At 38.6% G+C, this 22385-nt stretch overlaps 1 pseudogene; it reads left to right on the top strand.

Moving 5' to 3' along the window:
- The window catches only part of LOC129072698 (lysosomal Pro-X carboxypeptidase-like), a 28695-nt pseudogene that overhangs the window by 3900 nt on the left and 2410 nt on the right, over positions 1-22385 (top strand).

The raw sequence follows: 22385 nt of genomic DNA, 5'->3' as shown, positions 1-22385 counted from the left end.
GAAAAAGTATTCTTGGAGAAATGGTATAGAACAGCAGTTTTTAACCAGTGTGCCATGGTAGGCACACTGGATGCAGCAAGAATTTTTAGAACATGCAATTACTGCCTAGTCAGGGGCACTGACCTCTTTCTGCTTTGATTGTCAAAGCACAAAAAAGAATCACAACAGCCAAACACAATAATAGTTGTCCAGTGTGGATCAATCAGAATTATACCTATTATTTTCAGGTCAGAAAAAAAATATAATTTTTGGTGTGCTGCAGAAATATAGTAATTGGTTTTTGTGTGCCATGAGGGGAAAAAAGGTTGAAAATCTCTGGTATGAAAGACTGAATTTTCAGAAACATCAAATGAGGAATCTGTAAAAGCTTATGCTGAGCAGTGCTTTTTAGAATTCAACATTGTGATTTTATTCTCAGGTACTGGCTTGCATTGGCTTTCTGAAGCCCTTCTCTTATGCACCCCATTAACAACTTCTCAGATGTTCAGCATTTGAACGATTGGATCTCTGAAACCTGGGTAAATCTGGCCATGGTGGACTACCCTTATGAGTCTGACTTTTTACAGTTTTTGCCTGCTTGTCCAATCAAGGTAATGGGAAAATGCACTTTTGTCACTTTTAATAACACACTTTACATTTGTGTGTGTGTGCGTGCACGCACATGCTCATTCCCTGACCTCCAGCATCAGACGAAATCCCAGAGAAAAAAGAGCTCTGGACTTAGTCAAATCTAGGCAGCAATCCTGGCTTCTGTCACTCTCTGGTTACCCAAACTTGGACGTGGTATGTAACTTTTCTGAACCTCAGTTTCTTCATTTGAATAATGGAGATAAAATGCACAGATTACAGAGTTATATAAATTAGTAATAAGACCAGTAGTTGCTGTAAATGGACTAATTACTATGTGTCAAATCCTGTGCTATACACTCCACATGTTCAGTTTATTTAATCTTTGTGATGTATGTGAGACATGTAAAGCTATGTAATATATATGGTCAGTGTTTAATGAGTGGCAGCTGCTATCATAGCACTATGATTCAGCCAACTGCTTATTGTATTGTGAGTGCTACATACGTCATAAAGGGGTGATCCACCGACAGCAGAGTGGAGTGGAAAGAGCACTGACTCTGAATCCTTCTACCAGCTACCGTTTACCAGCTGTGTGATCTGGGCAAGGCTCTTTTTCCCGAGACTTCATGTCTTCCTCTGCTGAATGGATAATGATACTTAAATTCTCCAAAGGTTAGTGCTGAGGATCAGATAAAATATTGGATATGAATACACTCTGGAAAGTGTAAAGACACATTACACTGTAAATTTTATGCTTCTTTTATACCAAAATCTGTTATTGTATGCCCTCTTCTTAAAAGATTCCATTGTAAAGAACATTCCTCTTAGTTTTAAGAACAAAGGTTGGCCAACTTGATGGTTATTAAGTTTAGAGAATATAACTGACTCTACAGCTAGAATGAGTTCTGGAAATATAAATAGAATTGATAATACAAGAGCCAGGTTTCTAAAGCAATTTTAATATAACTGTCTATTTGAACTATTTAATGCACACCTTGCTTAAAATTTTGTAACCCAAATGGAACAAGGTCATTTGCTATTAGAGATATTTTCCTCCTCTAAAAAGTAGAATGACCAGTAGACTTCTTGCACATAGCAGGCCAGAGGTCAATGTGTCTTGAATTAAATTGAATTTTGATAGTACAAAATTATTTAAAAGAGCAGATCTCTCTCATCACAAGAAAACCTAAATCAAAACAATGAGGCAAACTAAATCTGAACAAGTTTATCTCCAAATATGTCTATGTGCTAATAGTGCATTTTCCTTTCACATTATTTTACTATTTGCAAGCACTTTCTCTTTTTTTCATTGATTATGCTATTACAGTTGTCCTGATTTTTCCCCTTTTGCCCCTCTCCACCCTAAACCACCTACTCCCTCAGGCAACCCCTCCACCATTGTTCACGTCTGTGGGTCAAAAGTATAAGTTCTTTGGCTACTACATTTTCTATACTGCACTTTATATACCCATGGCTATTCTGTAACTACCTATTTATACTTCTTAGTCCCCTTACCTCATCATCCATAGTCACCCACCTCCTCCCACCTGGCAACTATCTGGTAACTCACTTCTTCTCTCCTGCTGTGTTTGGAGTCTCTCTTTATTTTTAATCTTTGGCCTTTTAATTATGATGTGTTTTGGAGTGGGCCTCTTTGCATCCATCTTGTTTGGGACTCTGTGCTTCTTGGACTTGCATGTCTATTTCCTTAACCAAATTATGCAAGTTTTCTTTCACTATTTTTTCAGATAGACTTCCAATTTCTTGCTTCTTCTCTTTTCCTTCTGGCACCCCTATGAAGCAAATGTGAGACCTCTTAATGTTGTCCCAGAGGCTGAATATACTACTGCCATTTTTTTTTTGGATTCTTTTTTTCTTGTTTTCTGCATGGTTGTTTTTTTGCCTCCTTATGTTCCAAATCATTGATTTAATTCTCAGCTTCCTCCACTCTATTGTTTTTTCCCTGTAAATTGTTTTAGCGTTCCTTCTTTTCTGACTGGATATTTTTTATTCTGCTGAGGTCCTCACTAAGCTCCTTGAGCATCCTTATAACCAGTGTTTTGAACTCTGCATCTGATAGATTGCTTCTCTCTATTTCATTTAGTTCTTTTTCTGGAGTTTTGATCTGTTCTTTAATTTGGGCCATGTTTCTTTGTCTCCTCATTTTGGCAGCCTCCCTGTGTTGGTTTTTATGTATTAGGTAGAGCTGCTTTGACTCTGTGTCTTGGTTGTGTGGCCTAAAGTAGCAGGTGTAGTAGGTGTCCTGTAGGGTCCAGTGGCACAGCCTTCCCTATAACCCAAGCTGGGTACTCAAGATGCACTTTTTATGTGAACTGAGTACACCCTCCTCTTGTAGTTGAGCCTTGGTTGCTGTTGGCAGATGAATGGGAGGGATTTACCCAGGTCAGCCAGTTGCAAGGACCGGCTGTGACCACTGACCACCAATTTCCACCCTCCATGGAGGATCGGCTGTGCAGGGGCAGGGTGGTGTTGCTCCGACATGGTCTGTAGCTGTCAACTGGGGTTTCCTGGGTGGTGCAGGACAAGGTCAGCCTCCTCCTGTGTTTTGTCTGAGGTACTCTGCCAGAGCTATAAAACAGTCTGAGGTGCTGCTATTTGTGCTGGGCTTGGAGATTCCCAGGTGAAGCCAAGCTAAGAATCTAATCTGGTTGCTGCTAGTGTTGGGCCTGGGGCTACTGAAGCCAGCTGTTGCTTATTCGATAGGATTTAATAAATTGAGAAGCAGGATCCAAGACCATCCAAGATCCATTCATATGGAGAAGCTGCTTGGGTGGGCCCCATAAAATGGGTGGGGCAGAGTCTCTAGGGATCTCCAAGGCAGGTCAGAAAGTGCTAGCCAGGTTGATGGAGTCTCGGATATGGCACCAGTTTACTGGCCCTGTGTGAGGAGAGTTTAGCAAAGGGACAATGGCTTCTGCTCACCTTGGTGCCAGACAGTTCAGTTTCTCATTATATACCACTGGTGCCTTTCAAGCTGCTACCGCCGTGCTGGAGCTCAGAGGGAGTGACTCTGAGTAGGTAAGTCCATGTGTGGGTTCTTTAAGAGGAACTACTTGAGGTTTTAGCAATTTCTTCCACCAACTCAATCCCCACTGGTTTTTGCAACCAAAAGTTGCGCAGATTTATCTTTCTGGCACTTGAATCCTGGGCTGGGGACCTGGTGTGGGTCTGGGGCTCCTTGCTCCCAAGATATCTGTCCCAAATTTTTATCCACCCCATGTGGGTGTGAGACCAGCCTGCTCCTCATCTGTGCTCCTCCTATCAGTCTGAATGGATGTGGTTTCTTTAATTCCGTAATTGTCAGATTTCCATTCAACTCTATTTCTGAGGGTTCTGAGTGATGGTTGTTCTACATTTTAGTTGTAATTTTGATGTGGTTGTGTGAAGAGGCAAGCCGTGTCTGCTTATGCTGCCATCTTGACTGGCGGTCTACAAAGCACTTTCATAGACACTATCCCATTTAGTCCCCACAAAAATACTGTAAGAAAAGGAGATATAATCCCAGTTTTATGGAGAGGAAATTTAAGCTTGACAAAGAGGTGGTGGATATAGGATTGGAACTCAGGCCTACCAGTGTTCTGAGCCTATGATCTACCATATTGCACTGGAGCAGGACAAGATTTGGCTAAAGGTTTCAGTGGATTGCTGGCCACAATGTGACAGCTATCAGATTTAATTCTGCCCTCTGTAAACAAAGTGAGAATTACGTCTGCGTCTTTGCCCACCTGAGAACAAATGAATTGTCAGATGGTAAAAACATGGGGAACTCTTGTTTTTTGGAACAGGGTTTGGCCATCTATAAAGGACTAGATAGTAAATATTTTAGGCTTTATGGGTCACATGGTTTATGTCACAGATAAAAACAGATACTGAAGTCTGCAGTATAGTAAGAAAGTAGCAGAAAGTAGCCATAAGCAATATATAAATGAATGAGGATGACTGTGTTCTGATAATAATTATAAAGTGGGCAGTGGGCTGAAGTTGGCCTAGAAGCGGTAGTTTGCCAATCCTGATTTAGAAAAAAAGCTAGAAGAATACAGTTTTTCAGTGTTTGTTTATGATTTAGAACAGCAAAAAGACTAACTATGGTTTTCTCTCCATTTCTTTAATGTTCCTTTTAAGATATTTTTCTGTTGAGTCTTAAATGTAAATAAATACTCCTTTTTTTGTTCTCTTTTAAATAATCACTCAAAATGAATGGAGTATATTTCAAAATTTTGTCTTCTGTTTTTGATTTAGCACAATCCATCTTTTACCCTTTGTATTTATACATTATTAAAGTTCATTTTTAAGGGAAGATAATTGTGTCTGTCCCAAAGCCACCTTTTACTTTTTTTATCCAGGACTAGTTCCTGTCATTTTCTTTGATTATTTCTAATAAGAAATAATCCTTCCTTTTGAAATATTAAGAAATTTTTTATTGCTTATGATATATTTTGATTCTGTTTGTTGTCTGTATCCCACCAAAAATAACCTTCTCTCTTTGCCTCTTGCTTGAGAAACTTTGATTGACTACATCAGTTTTCAGTTTCATCCTGTCTGATTTCAGAATTTTTCCACTACATGTCTCACTCTCAGACTTGTAGCTTCAGATCCCTTTCTTTCACTGTTCATTCTCTTTCTCCTTTCTTGACCCCCTCTCTGTTCTCCCAGCCCACTAATCCCTGGAACACTCCCCAGCTGGGGACCTCCCTTTCACTTGGATAGTTCCATTTAACCAGGACTCCTCCTCCCTCTGATACACTTCCTCCTTTTTAAAGGACTGACAAACAGCTGTCCGTTTTTGTTGTTTCTTTTAAAGCTTCCTTTTTATTTTATTTTTAATTAAATGTATTGGGGTGACATTGATTAAGATAATATAGATTTCAAGTGCACATTTTTATGGTACATGATCTATATATTGCATTGTGTGCCTATCACCTAAAGTCAAATCATCTTCCATCACCAAATGTTTGGCCCCCTTTACCCTTTACTACCCCACCCTTCCGTCTGGTAACTGCCATACTGTTGTCTGTGTCCATGAGTTTGAGTTTGAGATCCCTCTCAGACTTAGGATCGTGAGATAATAAACAACAGTTGGGTTACGGTAGAAAGCAGTTGATTTCCAGTTCTGTTCAGACCTTGTAAAGTTCTGAAGGATCCATAGGCAGTGACTGAATGCCATTTTCCGTGTCAACTCAACTATCATTCTTTTTGATTTGTCTTTGGACTTTGCACACTGAGACTCCATTTGCTTTGTGTACTGTTAACAGCAGCTGCAACATTCATGCAGAAATAATCATGGACTTGGCTGATAGAACACACGGAAGAAGAGAAGAGGGAAATAGAAAACGCCTCTGTCAGTGGACTGCTCTGTTAGCGTAAAACTACTAGGCCTCTTCTGAGGTAAAAGAGCAGTTTTAAAGGATATTGCAGAGTTTGTTTATTTGGGAATCATTTTTTTTTTTTAGCTGATAACTCACCCAACCTTTTAGCTTCGCCTTCTGAGCATGCAGATAGATGTGAAATAATAAGATATGAAGTGGAAAAGCTCTTCCGTTTGTCTTGGTTTGATAATGTATGCGACCTCTCTGGGTGGTTTTAAGCGGTTTAGGTGCATTCTATGAAAAGGGAGCTTTTAATGACAAAACTAATGTGATTATCTGAGTGAGTGTGAGAGGGGTATTGAAGCCTTAGAGAATGAAAATCTGTTAGAAAAGCTGAATGTATCTGCTTAATCCTTTCTCTCATGTGGCTGGACCATACTCTCTGAGAGATTGGTCTTTTTATTTAAACCATCTTCTTTCCTACCTCTTTTAAAAAATTTTTGTTGCCCCCTTTTTCTTTCTTTTATTCAATTGCTCATCCTTATAGGTGGGGGACACAAAGCTTTTAAGCAAATCATTACCTTTACTTTCTCTGGTGGTATTCATGGGCTCAAGAGAAGAACCTAAATGTTTGTGTTCAGAGTTGATTAGTTTGGTGCTAAGGATAGAATGTTCTGTTATTTCCACGATTTCTTCACTCATAAAAACCACAGGTATTAAAATGGACTTCTAGTGTTCTTTATTATTTATTCCTGTTTGTTTACCTTTGTTCTAGGAAATAGAAAGTGAATTAAGTCCGTCTATTTCATGTGATTCTTGAGCCTTTCATTACTGTTTTACAGTTTTCTTCTTACTATAGCATAATAAAGAAGTTTTATGATTTTATAGTACCACAGAATCCCTTCTGAGTTTTTACCTAAAAAATAAACTTGGAGAAATATAAAGACAATCTAAGAATAAAAGAAATTTGTATAAAAATTAAATATGAAAATAGTCACAGGATGTAAAGTACAGCATAAGGAATATGGTCAATAATATTGTAATAACTATATAGGGGGCTAGGTGGGTACTAGACTTATTGGGGGATCACTACATAAATTATATAAATATCTAACCACTGTGCTATATACCTGAGACTAGTATAAAATGATATAAAAATGATATTGAATATCATCTGTAATCAACATAAATAAATAAGTGCAAGATTGTAGGTATATTTAGATAATGTTTGTGTTGTTGTCTGTCTTATACACTAAAACTTCAAAGCTGAGTATGTGTAGCTTAATGATTACAAATGGAAACTTCAGAGGGAGTATCTTTGAATCCCAGCTCTGTCACTTCCTGACTGTGTGGCTTTGAAGTCTCAAACATTGTGTGTTTTAGTTTCCTCATCTGTAAAATGGGGATAATAATTGTAATGCTTATTAGGGTCATTATTGAGGATTTAATAGGATGAGATATACAGTAAGTACTAAATCTCTGTTAGTTACATAATATTAGCTATTTTTGTTATTATGTACTATGAGGGAGAGAAATTTTTATATCAGGATTCTATGGCGAAAGTCTGGGTTCAGAGCCTATATTCACAGTTTTTAAACAATGTATCTGTAGCCAGACCTCTTTAAACTGTTTCTTCCTCTGTGAAATGGGGACTGTCATTATACATTTCTCTCTGGGCCACTGTAGAGAAAGTACCTGACCTCAAAGAACATACAATAGTTGTACTAACAGCCTCAGTCCCAGCTGTCCCCACATAAGTGAATTTATGGCCTTATGTAGTGCCTCATGTAGAAATTGTTTAGAAGATGCTGTTGCTTCTATACAATTAATAGAATTGCACAAAGTAAGTAGAAACTATAGTACAAGGGCTACCCTTGTGCTGAGTATTTTGGATGGAGGTGGTTGTCAGGGACTGTTTCCTTGTTGTCTGATTAGAGATCACAGCCCCCAAGTAAACAATCAACAGGCTAAGTGCTTGCTGGCACCAAGTGGGGAATGTCTACAAATTATCAGGCTTAAGCTCAGGTATTATATGACCTTAAACAAAATATGCTAATATTTGACTGTGTTTGATTTATAAACGTGGCAATTTCATAGGGTTCAACTTAACATTTACATAAGCATTTTGTGCATCCTACAGGTCTTTAATAAAAGTATGTGACTATCGCCTGTTGAATTACTACAGTCTTTAAATAAATATGGGATAGTGCTAAGGTTTTGCCAGTATAATTTCAATATTTGTTTTTGAAAAGTTTATTTATTCTATGCTACCAAAATTGTTAAGAAAATGTATAATGATATGTAGAGATTGTATTTTTTTATGCTAGAGGATTATGCTTGGATTTACAGTCTCTGAGTTAGAAGAGGATTTTAGAACCACCTAAAATAATAAAATTCTCTTAGTAAATTTGCAAATATTTTGCAAAAAAAAATTTAAGTGATTTTTTTCTGGCTTTCTATCTAGTATATTGATAAAATTATAAATGGGTACTTCCTTTCTATAGGGCAATTTGATAAGAATGTTGCAAAACCTTTAAAAATGCTATTTCATTTGAACTGGTACTTTCTCTAAGAATTTATCTCAAGAAAAAGAAGATATATGCAAATATTTAGCCCCCAATATACGTATATCGGTCTTCTTTGTAATAATGAAAGATTGAGAATGATACCAATGACCAATTGTAGGATTTCTTCAACTATTGATCAAATATTGTCATCTGGTGCTGGTCCCCAGCCATGCTTGTATCTTTTTAAGGACTGACAGTAGCTGCTGTTTTCAGATGCTATTCATGGGATCTCCTCTTTTCTTTTTGCCTGACAGAGGCCCAGTGTTTTAGTACTGAGAGGGGATCTGATGCCAACATGTGAGTCACACTCACTTGCTACTGTTCTTTTCAAGAGTTTGAGGCCACTTGTTGCTGCAAGTCAGCACCCTCTGTTCCCCCGCCCAGCTTGCATAGTCTCCCTGCCTCATCTCCCATGCTGTGCTTGAACAGAATGCTCTTCTCTGCATTCTGCTCTCTAGTTTTGTGCTGCGTTTCAAAAGAGTTGAATCCACGGTTGATGTCCACATACAGGAAACAATGATGATCAACTGTTGGAAATAAGTAGTTTAAAAATCCTGTGTTTGATTCTTGATTTCCATATTTTTGTGGGCATTTCTGATTGGCATATTTCTTAGGGACATTTTCTGAGGAAAGTGTTATGCAGTTAGGTATTTTTTGACTTATAATTTCCTTATTTCAGTCTTGGTGGGTTTGTGAAACTCTTGGTTTAGCACAATTCTGCTTCTCTATGTGCCCTCTAAACCTTGGTGTGTGGCCTCATAAATACTTCTTTAAGGTACAGAATATCCATTTATTTGGACATCTTAATTTCTGGCTTTTCTCATATTCAATATTTCAAAAAAACTTATTGGGACTAACACACATACTCCATCTCCCTTTTGGGAAGTCACATTAACTCAAGCGTGTTAAAGTCTCTGAGAAGTCCTACAGTCAAGAAAACTGTTCACATTTGCTAATACATTTCCTAAAGTTAACTATAAAACAAACTTTTTTTCGCCAACTATCATTTAACATTACATAGAAATATTGTTGTGCTGAATACATTTGGGGAGTGGCATTTAACACTTTCTAGGATTCTTTTTCTCTGCCTTTTCAAGTTTTCCTTTTTCTCCAGGAAAGAGTTGCTGGAGGCTGGTTCTACGCAGAAGTGTGCTGAGAGGCAGTGTTTCCTTACGTCTGCTTACCTTCCCTCTCAGTGTCCTCCTTTCCTGATGGGAGCACATCCACGCCCAGGCCTGGTTTTTCCTGCTGCCTAGACTTTCTCTAAAGTGGGGTAACTGAGTTCTTCCCTTTCCAGGCTTCTTCTTTTCTGGATGCATCTTTCTTTTCTTTTCTTTTTTTTTTTTTTTTTTGTCAGAACTTGCCTGTTATATATACCTTTTCCTTATGAAATGAGAAAAGACAAGACTACTGAGTTCATGTGAAGGTGTTAACAGAGGATGGAAACTTAATGTGTTTTCCTTGCCATTGGGCTACTTATAGTTTTACATGGGGATACAGCCAAAGCTGCGTAGCATAATGGATCAGATGTATATTTCATGACCAGAGAGACTGGTGTTGAATCTAGGTCCTGCCATTTACTAGATGGATGGCCTTGAATAAAGTAATTTCACCTAAGAATAAGTTTATTCATGTACAATAATGAACTGTAGCACATCTGATAGGATTGCTTGAAAATTAAGCGATGTAATGTTTGTAAACCCAGGGCTCAGTAATCAGTAGTAATTGTTGTTGTTATTTAGCTATGATTCCATTGCCTGTGATTTCCTCCCAACATTTTATTGTCATAAATTTTAAACACAGGAAAGTTGAAATAAGTGGACAGTAAATACCCATAAGCTTACCTACCACCTAAATTTTAGAAATAATATTTTGCTATATTTGACTTATCACATATATATGTCCGGAAAAACACCAGCCGTTATTAATATAACAAGAACAGTTTGGGTGACATTGATGGCGTCCAAGGAGAGTGGACTGGAATTCATATGAGTGAACAATGATGACTTCACTGTACTAGTCAGTGAGGGCCATAGACGCCATTGAGTGAGCATACTGCGTGGCTGTTGCATCCAAAGTGACTGAGTAAATAGAGCAATGAATCTGCATAAAATTTTGTGTTAAGCTTGAACAATTCCTCCACGGAAACTATTCGGATGATTCAGAAGGTTGCAGCTAGGGGCAACTGGTGATTGACAGCTTTATCACAACACCACATCTGTTTATGCGTCATGTCTTGTGCACAGTTTTTTGGCAAAAGATCAATTCACCCAGGTGACTTAGCCCCTCTGCAGCCCAGATTTGGCACCCTGAAATGTCTGGCTTTTCCGAAAACTGAGATCACCTTTGAAAGGGCATAAATTTCAGATCACTGATGAGAATTAGGAAAATCTGAGGGTACAGCTGATGGCAGTTGGGAGAATTACGTGAGATCTCAAGGTGCCTAGTTTGAAGGAGACTGATGCATCATTGTTCCATGTACAATGCTTCTCAAATCTTGCATTTTCTTCAATAAATGTCTCGCATTCTGAATACTTACCATAGGCTCCAAAGATACAAAGATAAATAAGACATGCTCTTACTATCAAATGTACCTTGTGAGAAAGAAGCATCACTAATATTCTAACTGATCTTGATAGTTTTATAAAGGAAGCATTTTATGGACATATAAATGAAGGGGAGTCTAACTTAATTCTCTCTGAGCCTTTGTTTCTTATCTGTGCAATGAGAATAATAAGAACACTTGCCTTCCAGAAAAGTTTTGAGGATTCAATGTGGTAATTGGTATAAAAGAAAGCAGTTTACAAGGAAGGACTATATAGCTCTAACTTCTGTGACTTCTCAGCCGAGCCTTCCCAGGAACAGTGAGGTGGCATGGCAGAGAGGGCAGAAGCAGGAGCCCTGAAGACTGACTGCCTGAGGTCAGATCCTGGCTTTGCTGCTTCCTAGCCATGTGACCTTGGACAATTTATTCACTTCTTTGTGCCTTCTTTTTCACTTGATTCTTCTGGTTTGCTTTTTCAGGCCTGCACAGAAATGGTCATGCCCTTTTGTACAAATGAAATTGATGACATGTTTGAACCTCACTCATGGGACTTGAGGAATTTTCTGATGATTGTTTTAAACAGTGGGGTGTGAAACCAAGGCCCTCCTGGATCACTACTGTGTATGAAGGCAAAAACATCAGTTGCTATACTAACATTATTTTCAGGTGATTTTTGCTGGTCCAAATAAAAGCTTGGTTGATGAGACATTTGAGAACAGCTAAGAAAATAGAATCAGAAAAAAATGTTGGACAATATAATAATATAGAATACACCAAGTGATATCCTGTTCACCTATTCCTTGAAAGGAAATAGAGGATGCTATTTCCAGAGGATGGTGAGAGCTTTTGAGATCCCAGCAACAAAATTAAAATATTTCTTAAAACTATCTAGCGCAAGACTTCCAGCTAAGATGGAGGCATAGGTAGACACACCTTGCCTCCTTCCACAACCAAAAGACAGACAACAACAAATGTAAACACAAAAAAATAACCAGAACTGCCAGAAAATCAAACAATATGATAGTCTGACAACCAAGGAATTAAAGAACAAACATTCATCCAGACTGGTAGGAGGGGCAGGGATGGGCAGCTGGAGCAGAGAGGACGTGCCTCAAGGTGGTGGCTGGCAGACTGGGCGGTCCCACAATTGCATGCTGATAACTGGAAGAACAGCTGGGGAATAAGACAGACCACACAATCCAGGGTTCCAGTGTGGGGAAAAGAAAGCCTCGAAACCTCTGGATGTAAAAGCCTGTGGAGGTTGCAGTAGCAGGAGAAACTCCCAGCCTCACAGGAGAGTCCATTGGAGAGACCCACAGGGCCCTAGAATGTACATGAACCCACTCACCTGGGGATCAGCACCAGAAGGGCCCAATTTGCTTGTGGGTAGCGGAGGAAGTAACTGAAAGCTGACCAAAAGCTGAGCAAGAGGCATTGTTCCCTCTTGGACCCCTCCCCCACATATAGCATCACAACACAGCAACCTGGGTTGCCCCACCCTGGTGAATACTTAAGGCTCCACCCCTTCAAATGTAGCAGGCATGCTGATACAAAGAAATATGGCCAAATGAAAGAACAGATCAAAGTTCCAAAAACAGAACTAAGCAATGAACAGATTGTCAACCTATCAGATGCACAGTTCAAAACACTGGTCATCTGGATGCTCACAGAATTGGTTGAGTATGGTTGCAAAATGGAGGAAAACGTGAAGGCTATGCAAAGTGAAACAAAGAAAAATACACAGGGAACCAACAGTAAAGTGAAGGAAACCAGAACTCAAATCAAAGATTTGGAGCAGAAGGAAAAGATAAACACATTTTACCAGAACAGAATGAAGAAACAAGAATTCAAAAAAAATGAGGAGAGTCTTAGGAACCTCTGGGACAACTTTAAATGATCTGACATCTGAATCATAGGGGCACCAGAAAGAGAAAAGGATGAGCAAAAGATTGAAAACTTATTTGAAAAAATAATGAAGGAGACCTTCCCCAGTCTGGCCAAGGATATAGTCTTCTAGGAGATCCAGGAAGCTCAGAGAGTCCCAAGGAAGTTGGACCCAAGGAAGTTGGACCCAAGTAAGCACACACCAAAGCACATCATAATTAATTTACCCAAGATTAAAGAAAAGGAGAGAGTCTTAAAAGCAGTAAGAGAAGAGGAGACAGTTCCCTACAAAGGAGTTCCCATAAGACTGTCAGCTGATTTCTCAAAAGAAATCTTGAAGGAAAGAAGGGGCTGACAAGAAGTTTTCAAAGTCATGAAAAACAAGGACCTACATCCATGATTACTCTATCCAGCAAAGTTGTCATTTAGAATGGAAGGGCAGATAAAATGCTTCCCAGAGAAGGTCAGGTTAAAGGAGTTCATCATCACCAAGCCCTTATTATATATAATGTTAAAGGGATTAATCTAAAATAAAAGAAGATCAAAAACTATGAACAGTAAAGCAGAGGGGAGGGGAAGGGAGAGGGGGGAAGAATGAAGGAAAAGGTACAGGGAATAAACAGCATAAATAGTAGGTACAAAATAGTCAGGGGAGGTTAAGAATGATATAGGAAATGGAGAAGCCAAAGAACTTCTATGTACGACCCAAGGACACAAACAAAGAGGGGAATGCTGGTGGGTGAAGCGGTGTAGGGAGGAGGGGAATAAAGGGGAAAAAAAAATGGGACAACTGTGATAGCATAATCAATAAAATATTTTAAAAAGGCACAAATTAATATTAGATATGAAAGGAGACATAACTACAGATGGAGATTATTCTTAAATCCACAAGAAATTGCTATGATCAATTTTATGTCAATAAATTTAAAAATTAGAAAAAAAAATTTTCCAGAAAATATTAATAGCTAAAATTAGGTCAAAAAGAAATACAAAAACTGAATAAATGAATAAAGACAACAAATTGTTGGTAAAAAAAAAAAGATAATCTACCCATGAAAAAGATACTAGGTACAGAAATCTTTACAAGAGAATTCAATCAGATATTTAAGGAGTGGCTCTTGTTATATGAATTTTTTTCAAACAATGAAAAGAAGGGAAATCTTATCTAATTTTATAGATACAGCTTTGATTTTAATATTGCACAAGACCAATATAAAAATGGGGACAAATTGTAAAGTAATTTTACTAATAAATATGTATGCAAACAAACAACTCTCCCACACAAAATGATACATCATCTGCTCTCAATTTGTTTTACTTTTGTTACTGTTGTTATTAATGGTAATAAAAATTTATTTGTATGTATTCACCAAATATTTTTGAAGTGCCCAATCTGTTCTGTTCCCGGCTCTGTATGAGTCACTTTAAATAAATTACCTAAAACTGAGCCCTCACAATAATCCTGTGAAGTAGTTGTTACAGTTTTTTTTTTTAACTGAGGAGGAAAGTGAGGTTCACTGCGAACAGTCCCTTGCCAAAATACATCCAGCTTTGTTTTAGTTACTAATAAAGCCAAATTTGAACCTTGGCCTGTTTGACCACAAAAATCCCATTTGTTCTCCTATGTTACACTGCTCCTGTAGTGACATAGTTGGTATTGGTTCACATCAGAGTTACTTGAGTAGGCTCTGTGTGTGTCTGATTGTGACTTCAAAATTTCCATTGTTTGGTTTATAAATCAGGTAGTCAGCTATTAAGAGTAACAACCGGTTAATCAACAAATTTCCCAAAATCTGCCCTGGACGCTGGTTCAGTTGGTTGGAGCATTGTCCCATACACCAAAAGTTAGCGGGTTCAATCCTGGTTAGTGCATATGTCTAGGTTGTGGGTTCAATCCCCAGTTAGGGCGTGTACACACAGAGGGCAATGGATAAAACTTTGTCTCTCTTTTTGTCTCTATTTCACCCTTCCTCTTTCCGTAAAAGCTGTAAGCATAACCTTGAGTGAGGGTTAAAAAAATGTTTGCCCCAAATCTACATGGAAATAGTAAAGATACACCCATATATATACCTCTTAATCTGGAGCTATTGTTTAAACTGTATTGAATACATGCCATTCTTTTACGAGCTCTTATAGATAAGGCTCAAATTGGGCCTTGGCGCCGTGCTCAGTAGCTTAAGAGTGAGGAGTGCTGCTCTGACGGGAGGGTCGCCGTCTGGGGTTAGGCCCCCAGCGCAGCCCGCTCTGCAGTCTGTCTTACTGGGCTGATGCTCTTTTCTCCCCCAGTGGGGCACCTGCCCCAAATAAAAGGTAAACACTTTAATGGAAAACTTAGAGATTCATTTTGTTATTTCCTTAAATTGTGTTCCCTGTTCTCAACAGGATTCTTCACAAACATAGTCTTCAGCTCAGACTTATAAAAGAAAAAATTAACCTATTTAGGGCATGTAAGGAAACTGTGTCAAATTCGGGTGTTTGAAATTGGGAAAATAGGAAAGGACCAAGAGGATCTAAGCTCATCTTTGCTCCCCAGAGGAGGAAACACTTTGTCAATTTCCTGTTTTTCTTTAGGAGCTAATCTATCTCTATTTAGCATTTCTAGGGATTGCTCTAGCATGCTGACCCTTTAAATCACCCTTCCTTGCTTTGACCTTATAAAGCTGAAGTTCAAGTTGAATTATAAAATAGGGTCTTTAAATCCTTGTATGAGGATTTTAACATGCGAGTTTTGTCAAATACATTGTACTTATTTTATTGGATTCAACCATTAAAGATATGTATGTTAGTTTTCCATTTGTCCTCATATTATTTTCATCGTTATCAATATAACAATCCTCATCTTCCTCATGATCATCACTGGGAGGGGTGCTGATTTTGTGAGAAAAGTTTGGTGAATAGAACTGAGTTTTGTAGATGGAAATTATAGCTCAGTGATGAAATTCTTTGGTTCAGTATAAGAAAGGCCTTTATAACAGAGCTGTGCAAAGGTAGAATGAGCTGTCTTATATAAAATTACTTAAGCTCTCTTTGACCCTCGGTTTTCTCTTCCAAAAAAAGCGAGAATAATTATACCACTCACCCAATAAATTTGTTGTAATGCTTGAAAGTGGTAATCCCACGAATTACTTGTCCCTGAAGTACTTGTTTATTTGTCCCTGAATGACCTTCCCTTTCCTCTTTTTTTCCCCTTAAGACACAGGCATCCTCCGAGAAACCTTCCCTGACTGCCTCAGGGAGGTTGGGTTTCTTCACCCCCTCAGCTCCCAGGGCCTGTGACTAGCACTAGCACCCTGTGTAGAAGTTATCTGTCTGTGTTTCTGTCTACCCCCAAGAAGTTGTGGACTTCTTAATGGCAGGGACGGTCTTAATCATCTCTGTGCCTCTGGCGCCTGCTACAGTGACTGGCACATAATGCACAATAAATGTGTGTGATAAGGATGAGGAAAGAAATACAAAGCTCAGAAAGGCTTCAGAGGCATGTGAAAGGTTAAAGGCAAGGCTACGTGAAGATGGTGGTTTATCTTTCTGCAGTGGCAAGTCTACTTTTAAAAAGAAATGTTCCTAGGTAAAAAAAATCCAATGTAAAAAATTTTAAGTTTGTTAAAAATTCAGAAACCTCCAGTTTTTCTAAAGAAAACATGTTCCCAAAGTAAAGGAGCTGCCTCAGGTGTCCCTGTTCTATGTACTTAGTGGCTCCCAGCTAGAAAGCATTTCTGGTTGATGAGTGAGCAAATGTCCAAGGAGCCATGTGGAAATATCTTTATGTTCATGATTCTCTCCTTAGTTGCCTCCCATAAATGCATGACTGCTTTTCTGATAGGAAAGTTCAGTCTGTAATTGGAGATTTGCCAGTTAAGGACTTGGGCTTTGAAGTCAGAGAGACCAGGGAGCTGTTCTGCTTCTTCACTGGGTAAGCTGTGTGGCCTCAGGCAGATTGCCAACCTATGTAAATCAGAAGTAACGACCGCCTGACAGGTTCATCTCAGGGAGTAGGCAGACTGTTACGGAAGGGAGCACCATGAGTGCAGAGATTCTGTGTGTTGTTCGCGGCTGAGCGCCCTGTGCCCAGTCAGTGCCTGGCGCAGAGTAGGCACTAGGTAAACATTTGTTGAATGAATGAGGATTGTAAAAACAGTAGCTATTGATAGTGCCACTTCAGCATTTAAAAAAAATTTCATAGTGGTTTTGTTGGAAGGATTAATTTTTCCTTGACCCCAATTGATAAGGTCTTATCTTACTTACCTCAATGGTCATTCTCAATGACTTAAATGTAAATCTGAAAGGCAGTTGCTGAGAAGCTGATTAGTTTAATATCATTTTTCAGAAACATTGTTGCCAACAATGAAGTGAGGTTAACTGTTGGGAATTTTATCTGGGCATCTTAGATTCTCTCATGAAAGTTATTATTACTTTTTTTTTTTTTAATTTCCCAGTGACTTGTTAAGTTTCACAATGTCTAGCACCAAGAAATTCAAGTCCATGTGCATCCCAGCAACTCCAAACACTGTTGCTAAGTCACTTGGCTGATTCAGATGACCTTTTAAATCAAATGCAGTTTACTTACTGTGTAGCTGTTAGGGTGGCTTTTTTGTTTTGCAAATAATGGAGAGTTTCCTCTCTGAGCTGGTCCTGTCAAATGGGAATAATGATAAAGGGTATTTGTTCATTTAAGAGAATGCAACCCCTCGTGTAGTTTACATTAGAAATATATCTGATAGTTAAAATTTAAGGATCCTATTTTGCATGTAAGTTTTCCCTTTACAAATTTCATTTATTAATTTGAGAAAGAGAGAGAGAAACACTGATTTTTTTTTGTTGTTCCTTTTATTTATGCATTCATTGCTTGATTCTTGTATGTGCCCTGATCGGCAATCAAAACCACAACTTTGGTGTATCAAGACAACACTCTAAAAAACTGAGCTACCTGTCCATGGGTCCTTTAAGTTTTTAATAAAACCAAACAGAGTAAATTTTTGGATGGATTTTCTTCCCCAAGAATGATGTTATTATGTTGCAATTGGATTTTTTAAAAAATAATACTGTGGTGAGAATTTGTTGTGGAAATTTAGGCTTGCATTTCAAAATACATATATTTAATGTACCAAATGCTTATTTTTTTCATTTAATTTGTACATTTGCCTCAAAAAAATGATTACATTAGTTTTCTGATCCAATTTCTATGAGAAATGCTTTTACTTTTTTTTTTTTTTCATGATTCATTAACCTTGTAGAAGTATTAATGTAACAGAGTGGTCAGGCCAGATCTCTAGGAGAAGGCAAGTAGCAGGGAGAAAACCACAAGGTGGAATTGAAGGTTAGAAGCTGCTTGCCCTACCTGCAAAGGGAGGGGCTGCTATAGAAGAGAGATTGTTCCAGGCAAACTATAAACAAAAGTAACTATAAATAAGCCAGCATGCACCTTCCCAGAAACCTAGCAGCCCAGGCCTTCCCAATAGGGAGGGTCTGCAGGAGAAGACTACTGCTTCAGCAGCAACACTGAAAGCATTGCTGGGAAACTGCATCCTTATTCAACAGGGGGGTGGAAGAGAGGCGAAGACAAACAGGACCAACATTACCACTCATTGGTTGAAAAGCTAGACACTCCCACTGGCCTCTGGAAATGCAAAGGATTTTGGGAAAGGGCTTTTAAATAGAAGGCATGCAGAAGCTTGCTCTCTTGGCTCTTGGCCTTTTGGCCACTTGGCATTTTTGCTTCTTGGGCTCTTTTTGCTTTTCCCCCGACAAGGACTACTTCAAGCTTAGGCCTTGCACAGTTGGAAGTGAGCTCTGGGAGGCAGGGTCCCACGCTGGGCTGTGTGCCTCACTGGGCACCAGCCCTTGGGGATGCTACGACCCTGTGCAGCACGGCACACAGGCCCTGCACTGCTTCCACTCTCTCACCCTCAGACAGTACACAGAGACTGAGAGCAGTACAGGGAGAGATGGGGTGGGAAGTTCCCTGCGAATTTAGCTTCCCCTGTACATTTGGAGTGTTCTGGCAGCCAACCCTGACCCTGAGAGAGAGAGAGAGTGGCTATGAGGCAATGGCAACTCGTGGAGCTGGAGAGATGGAGACTTGTTCGAAAAACAACATTGGGCTACAAATAAACAATAATGGGGGAACTTCTGTTTATGGATTTGGACTTTAATCTCCCCAGGGGTGCCTGATTTTCTGTATTTTGCAGGAGAGGTCAGCTTGGAACAGAAATGCTTCCATCTCCCTCAAATTAAGAACCCTGTTATTAAAAACCTATTTCCTTCCCCACAAAACTTTGTGTTATGCATGTATATGGTGTCATGTGGCTGGACCCTGTGCTGCCTGGTTATATTAATACTCCTCATGGTTACACAATATATGCTGATAATTATAATAATACTGCCCATTTATGTGGTATTTTACAGTTTACACCTTTCATATGCATAATTTTACTTAAAACCCAGAGTATCTCTGTAAGGAAGGGGCATTACCCTTAAAATTTTGGATCATTATACATGTAGGTATTGAGGGTCAGAGAGGTCAGGTTACTTACCCAAAATTAGGTGGCTAATAAGGCTATAAGACTCAGATCTACTACTTAGTTCATTGTTCTTGCCACTACTACACACCTCTGAAGGTCAGTCTCTATATATTTATATTACATTTGTATGAACTCTGCTTTTTATATAAAAAATATTGAAGTGCCCCTGGCTGATATAACTCAGTGTATTGAGTGCCAGCCTGCAAACCAAATGGTCGCTGGTTTGATTCCCAGTCAGGACACATGTCTGGGTTGTGGGCCAGGTCCCTAGTTGGGAGTGTGTGAGAGGCAACTGATGAACATCTCTTGCACTGATATTTCTCTCCCTCTCTTTCTCACTTCCTTCTCCTCTCTCTAAAAATAAATAAAATCTTTAAAAAAAATAACGAAGTGATTTAAATGTTCCTGACCTTGCATACATCTGTTTATAGAACTTTTTGGGGTAGGGCATATGGGATCAGGGCAAAGACAACTAGACATTTACATTCTTTTCTTTTTCTTTTAGTAAATATTTGTATGGCTCATACCATGTGCTGGATGTTAAAGGTACAATAATAAAGCAGACAAAAGTCCCTGCCCTTGGGTAGTTCTAGTTTGAGAGATAGATTATAAACAACATAGCACCTGTAAATATATTAGGATATGAGTGCTAGGGAGAAAAAAGATAACCAGGGAAGAGGGCTATAGAATGTCAAGGTGAGTGGGAGAATGGCAGGGTTGAAATTTTGGAAGAGAGTGACCAAGGAGGACTTCACCAAGGGGTGGCTTTTGAAAATGATCTGGAGGGAGGACTTAAGACAGGTATGAGTTTGGTGGGATAAAAACGCTTCACACAGAAGAGGAAGCAAGGGCCAAGACCTTGAGAGTAAATGTCCCAGCATGTTCTCTTCCAGATCCCATAAGGAGGTGAGTATGGCTGCAGTAGGTGATGAGGAAGAGAGTAGCAAGGGTTGAAATCGAAAGTCAGCAGAGAGCCCAGATCATGTAGAGACCTGCAGGTCCTAGTAAGGCCTTTGGTTTTTAATTTGAAAGAAATGGGAAAACTTGGAGTGTTTTGAGCAGAGGTGTGATGCAGTCTGATTCAGGGTTTAATAGGATTCAATTGCTCCTCTAGTGATAGTATGGAGGTAAGAGTAGAGGAGGAAGGTCAGGAAAGCGCTATTCAGTCTAGAGATAATGGTGAGTTGGATCAGAGTGGTGGCAGTGGCTATGCGGAGAAATGTCCAAATTCTGGTACTTGAGTATATAGTTGATGAGATTTGTTGACAGATTGGGTGAGAAAGAAACAGAGGATTAAAGAGTGACACCAGACGTTTTAGCCCAAGTAACTAGAAGGACAGGGTTGCCATTAACAGAGATTGAGAAAATAGAAGGAGGGCCAGGTTGGGATTTGGGCCGTATCAAGAGCTCTGTTCTGGACCTGGTATTTGAGAATTCTGATTTGACTTCCATATGAAAATATCAAGTAGATGGTAGAATTTTGGTTCTGAAGTTTAAGGGTGAGGTCCTGGCTAGAGGCACTTGGATGGTCACCTATGTATAGATTGTACTTATAGATGAGGATTTTTTGATGATTATGCAAATTATGGTAATAGTTTCATATATCTGATAATATAACCTTGAAGGTTTGTCATGTCAGGCTTTGTAACAATATCAGCAAAATAGAATGTGCATTAAACAAATGTCAGAACATAACATAAAATGTTCTGTTATTTCAAGTGATATATAGGCAAAGATTTTCCAAATGGTGCCATATAGGGAGAAAATTATCTAATATCTATTATTCCATGAGCCAGGTTCTTAAATCCAAGTTCTCTGGTCCCTGTTTTACCTTGAGAAATCTAAACTTCCATGAGATTTTGAAGATGAGAGGCTGACCTGGGACTGGAACCGAGGTGTGTCTGATCCCAAGCTCATGCTCTTTTACTCTACACCACACAAGTCAAGAGGGTATCTGCTGTTGTTCCAATAACAATCATGTTCCCATGGAATGTAATGTAGTATAAAATTGAGCATTGGACTAGGGTTATAAGACCTGAGTTTGTCTATCAAATTTGCCATTGCTAGCTGAATGATTTGAATGTCAGTTTTCTCATCTAAAAAATAATTATAATTAAACCCCCCCTTGCTGGACTATTATAATTGTGAATTGTGAAGGGCTTTGTAAACTCTGAACCAGGCTATGCATGTGTGGAGTTAATACCAGGACACAATTTCATTTACAATTGCATCAAGAATGAAATACTTAGGAACAAGCTTAACAGAAGTAGGGTGACATGCATAAATCAAAAATTATGAAACATTGTTAGAAGAAATTAAAGATCTAAGTAAATGGAAAAATATCTCATGTACTTGTGGAAGAACTAATATTGTTAAGATGTTAATATTCCACAAACTGATCTACAGATACAGTCTAATACCAGTCAAAATGCCAGCTGTTTTTCTTACAGAAATTTATAAGTTCATATTAAAATACATATATAAATGCAAGGGGCCCAAAATAGCCAAAATGGTCTTGAAAAGGAAGAACAAGTTTGGAAAACTCATACATCCTGGTTTCAAACTTGCTATAAAGCTATCATAATCAACACAGTGTGATACTGGCTTAAAGATAAATAAGTCAATGAAAGAGAATCTACAGTCTAGAAGCCAAACTTTCTATATGTATGGTCAATTGATTTTTAGACACCTTGCATAGGTTTTTCAAGAACTGATGCTGGGAAAATTAGATGTTCACATGAAATAGAATGAAGTTGGATCCCTATTTCATACCATACCAACAAATTAACTTAAAATGGATTAAATGATTTAATTGATAACCCAGTTTATAAATGGGCACAGATCCGACTAGACTTTTTTTCAAAGATATATAGTCCAATAGCACATGAAAAAATGCTCAGTACATAAGTTGTTTGGGAAATACAAAGGAAAGCCACAATAAGAATCATTTAATACCCACATAACATGGTTATAA

This window comes from Pteronotus mesoamericanus, unplaced genomic scaffold (assembly GCF_021234165.1).
Source record: "Pteronotus mesoamericanus isolate MK-2021 breed Mesoamerican mustached bat unplaced genomic scaffold, CSHL_Meso_final contig_33, whole genome shotgun sequence".
In the NCBI taxonomy this organism is placed as follows: Eukaryota; Metazoa; Chordata; class Mammalia; order Chiroptera; family Mormoopidae; genus Pteronotus; species Pteronotus mesoamericanus.
Note: the sequence above shows the minus strand (reverse complement) of the source record. Positions and strands in the feature narration are given on the sequence as shown.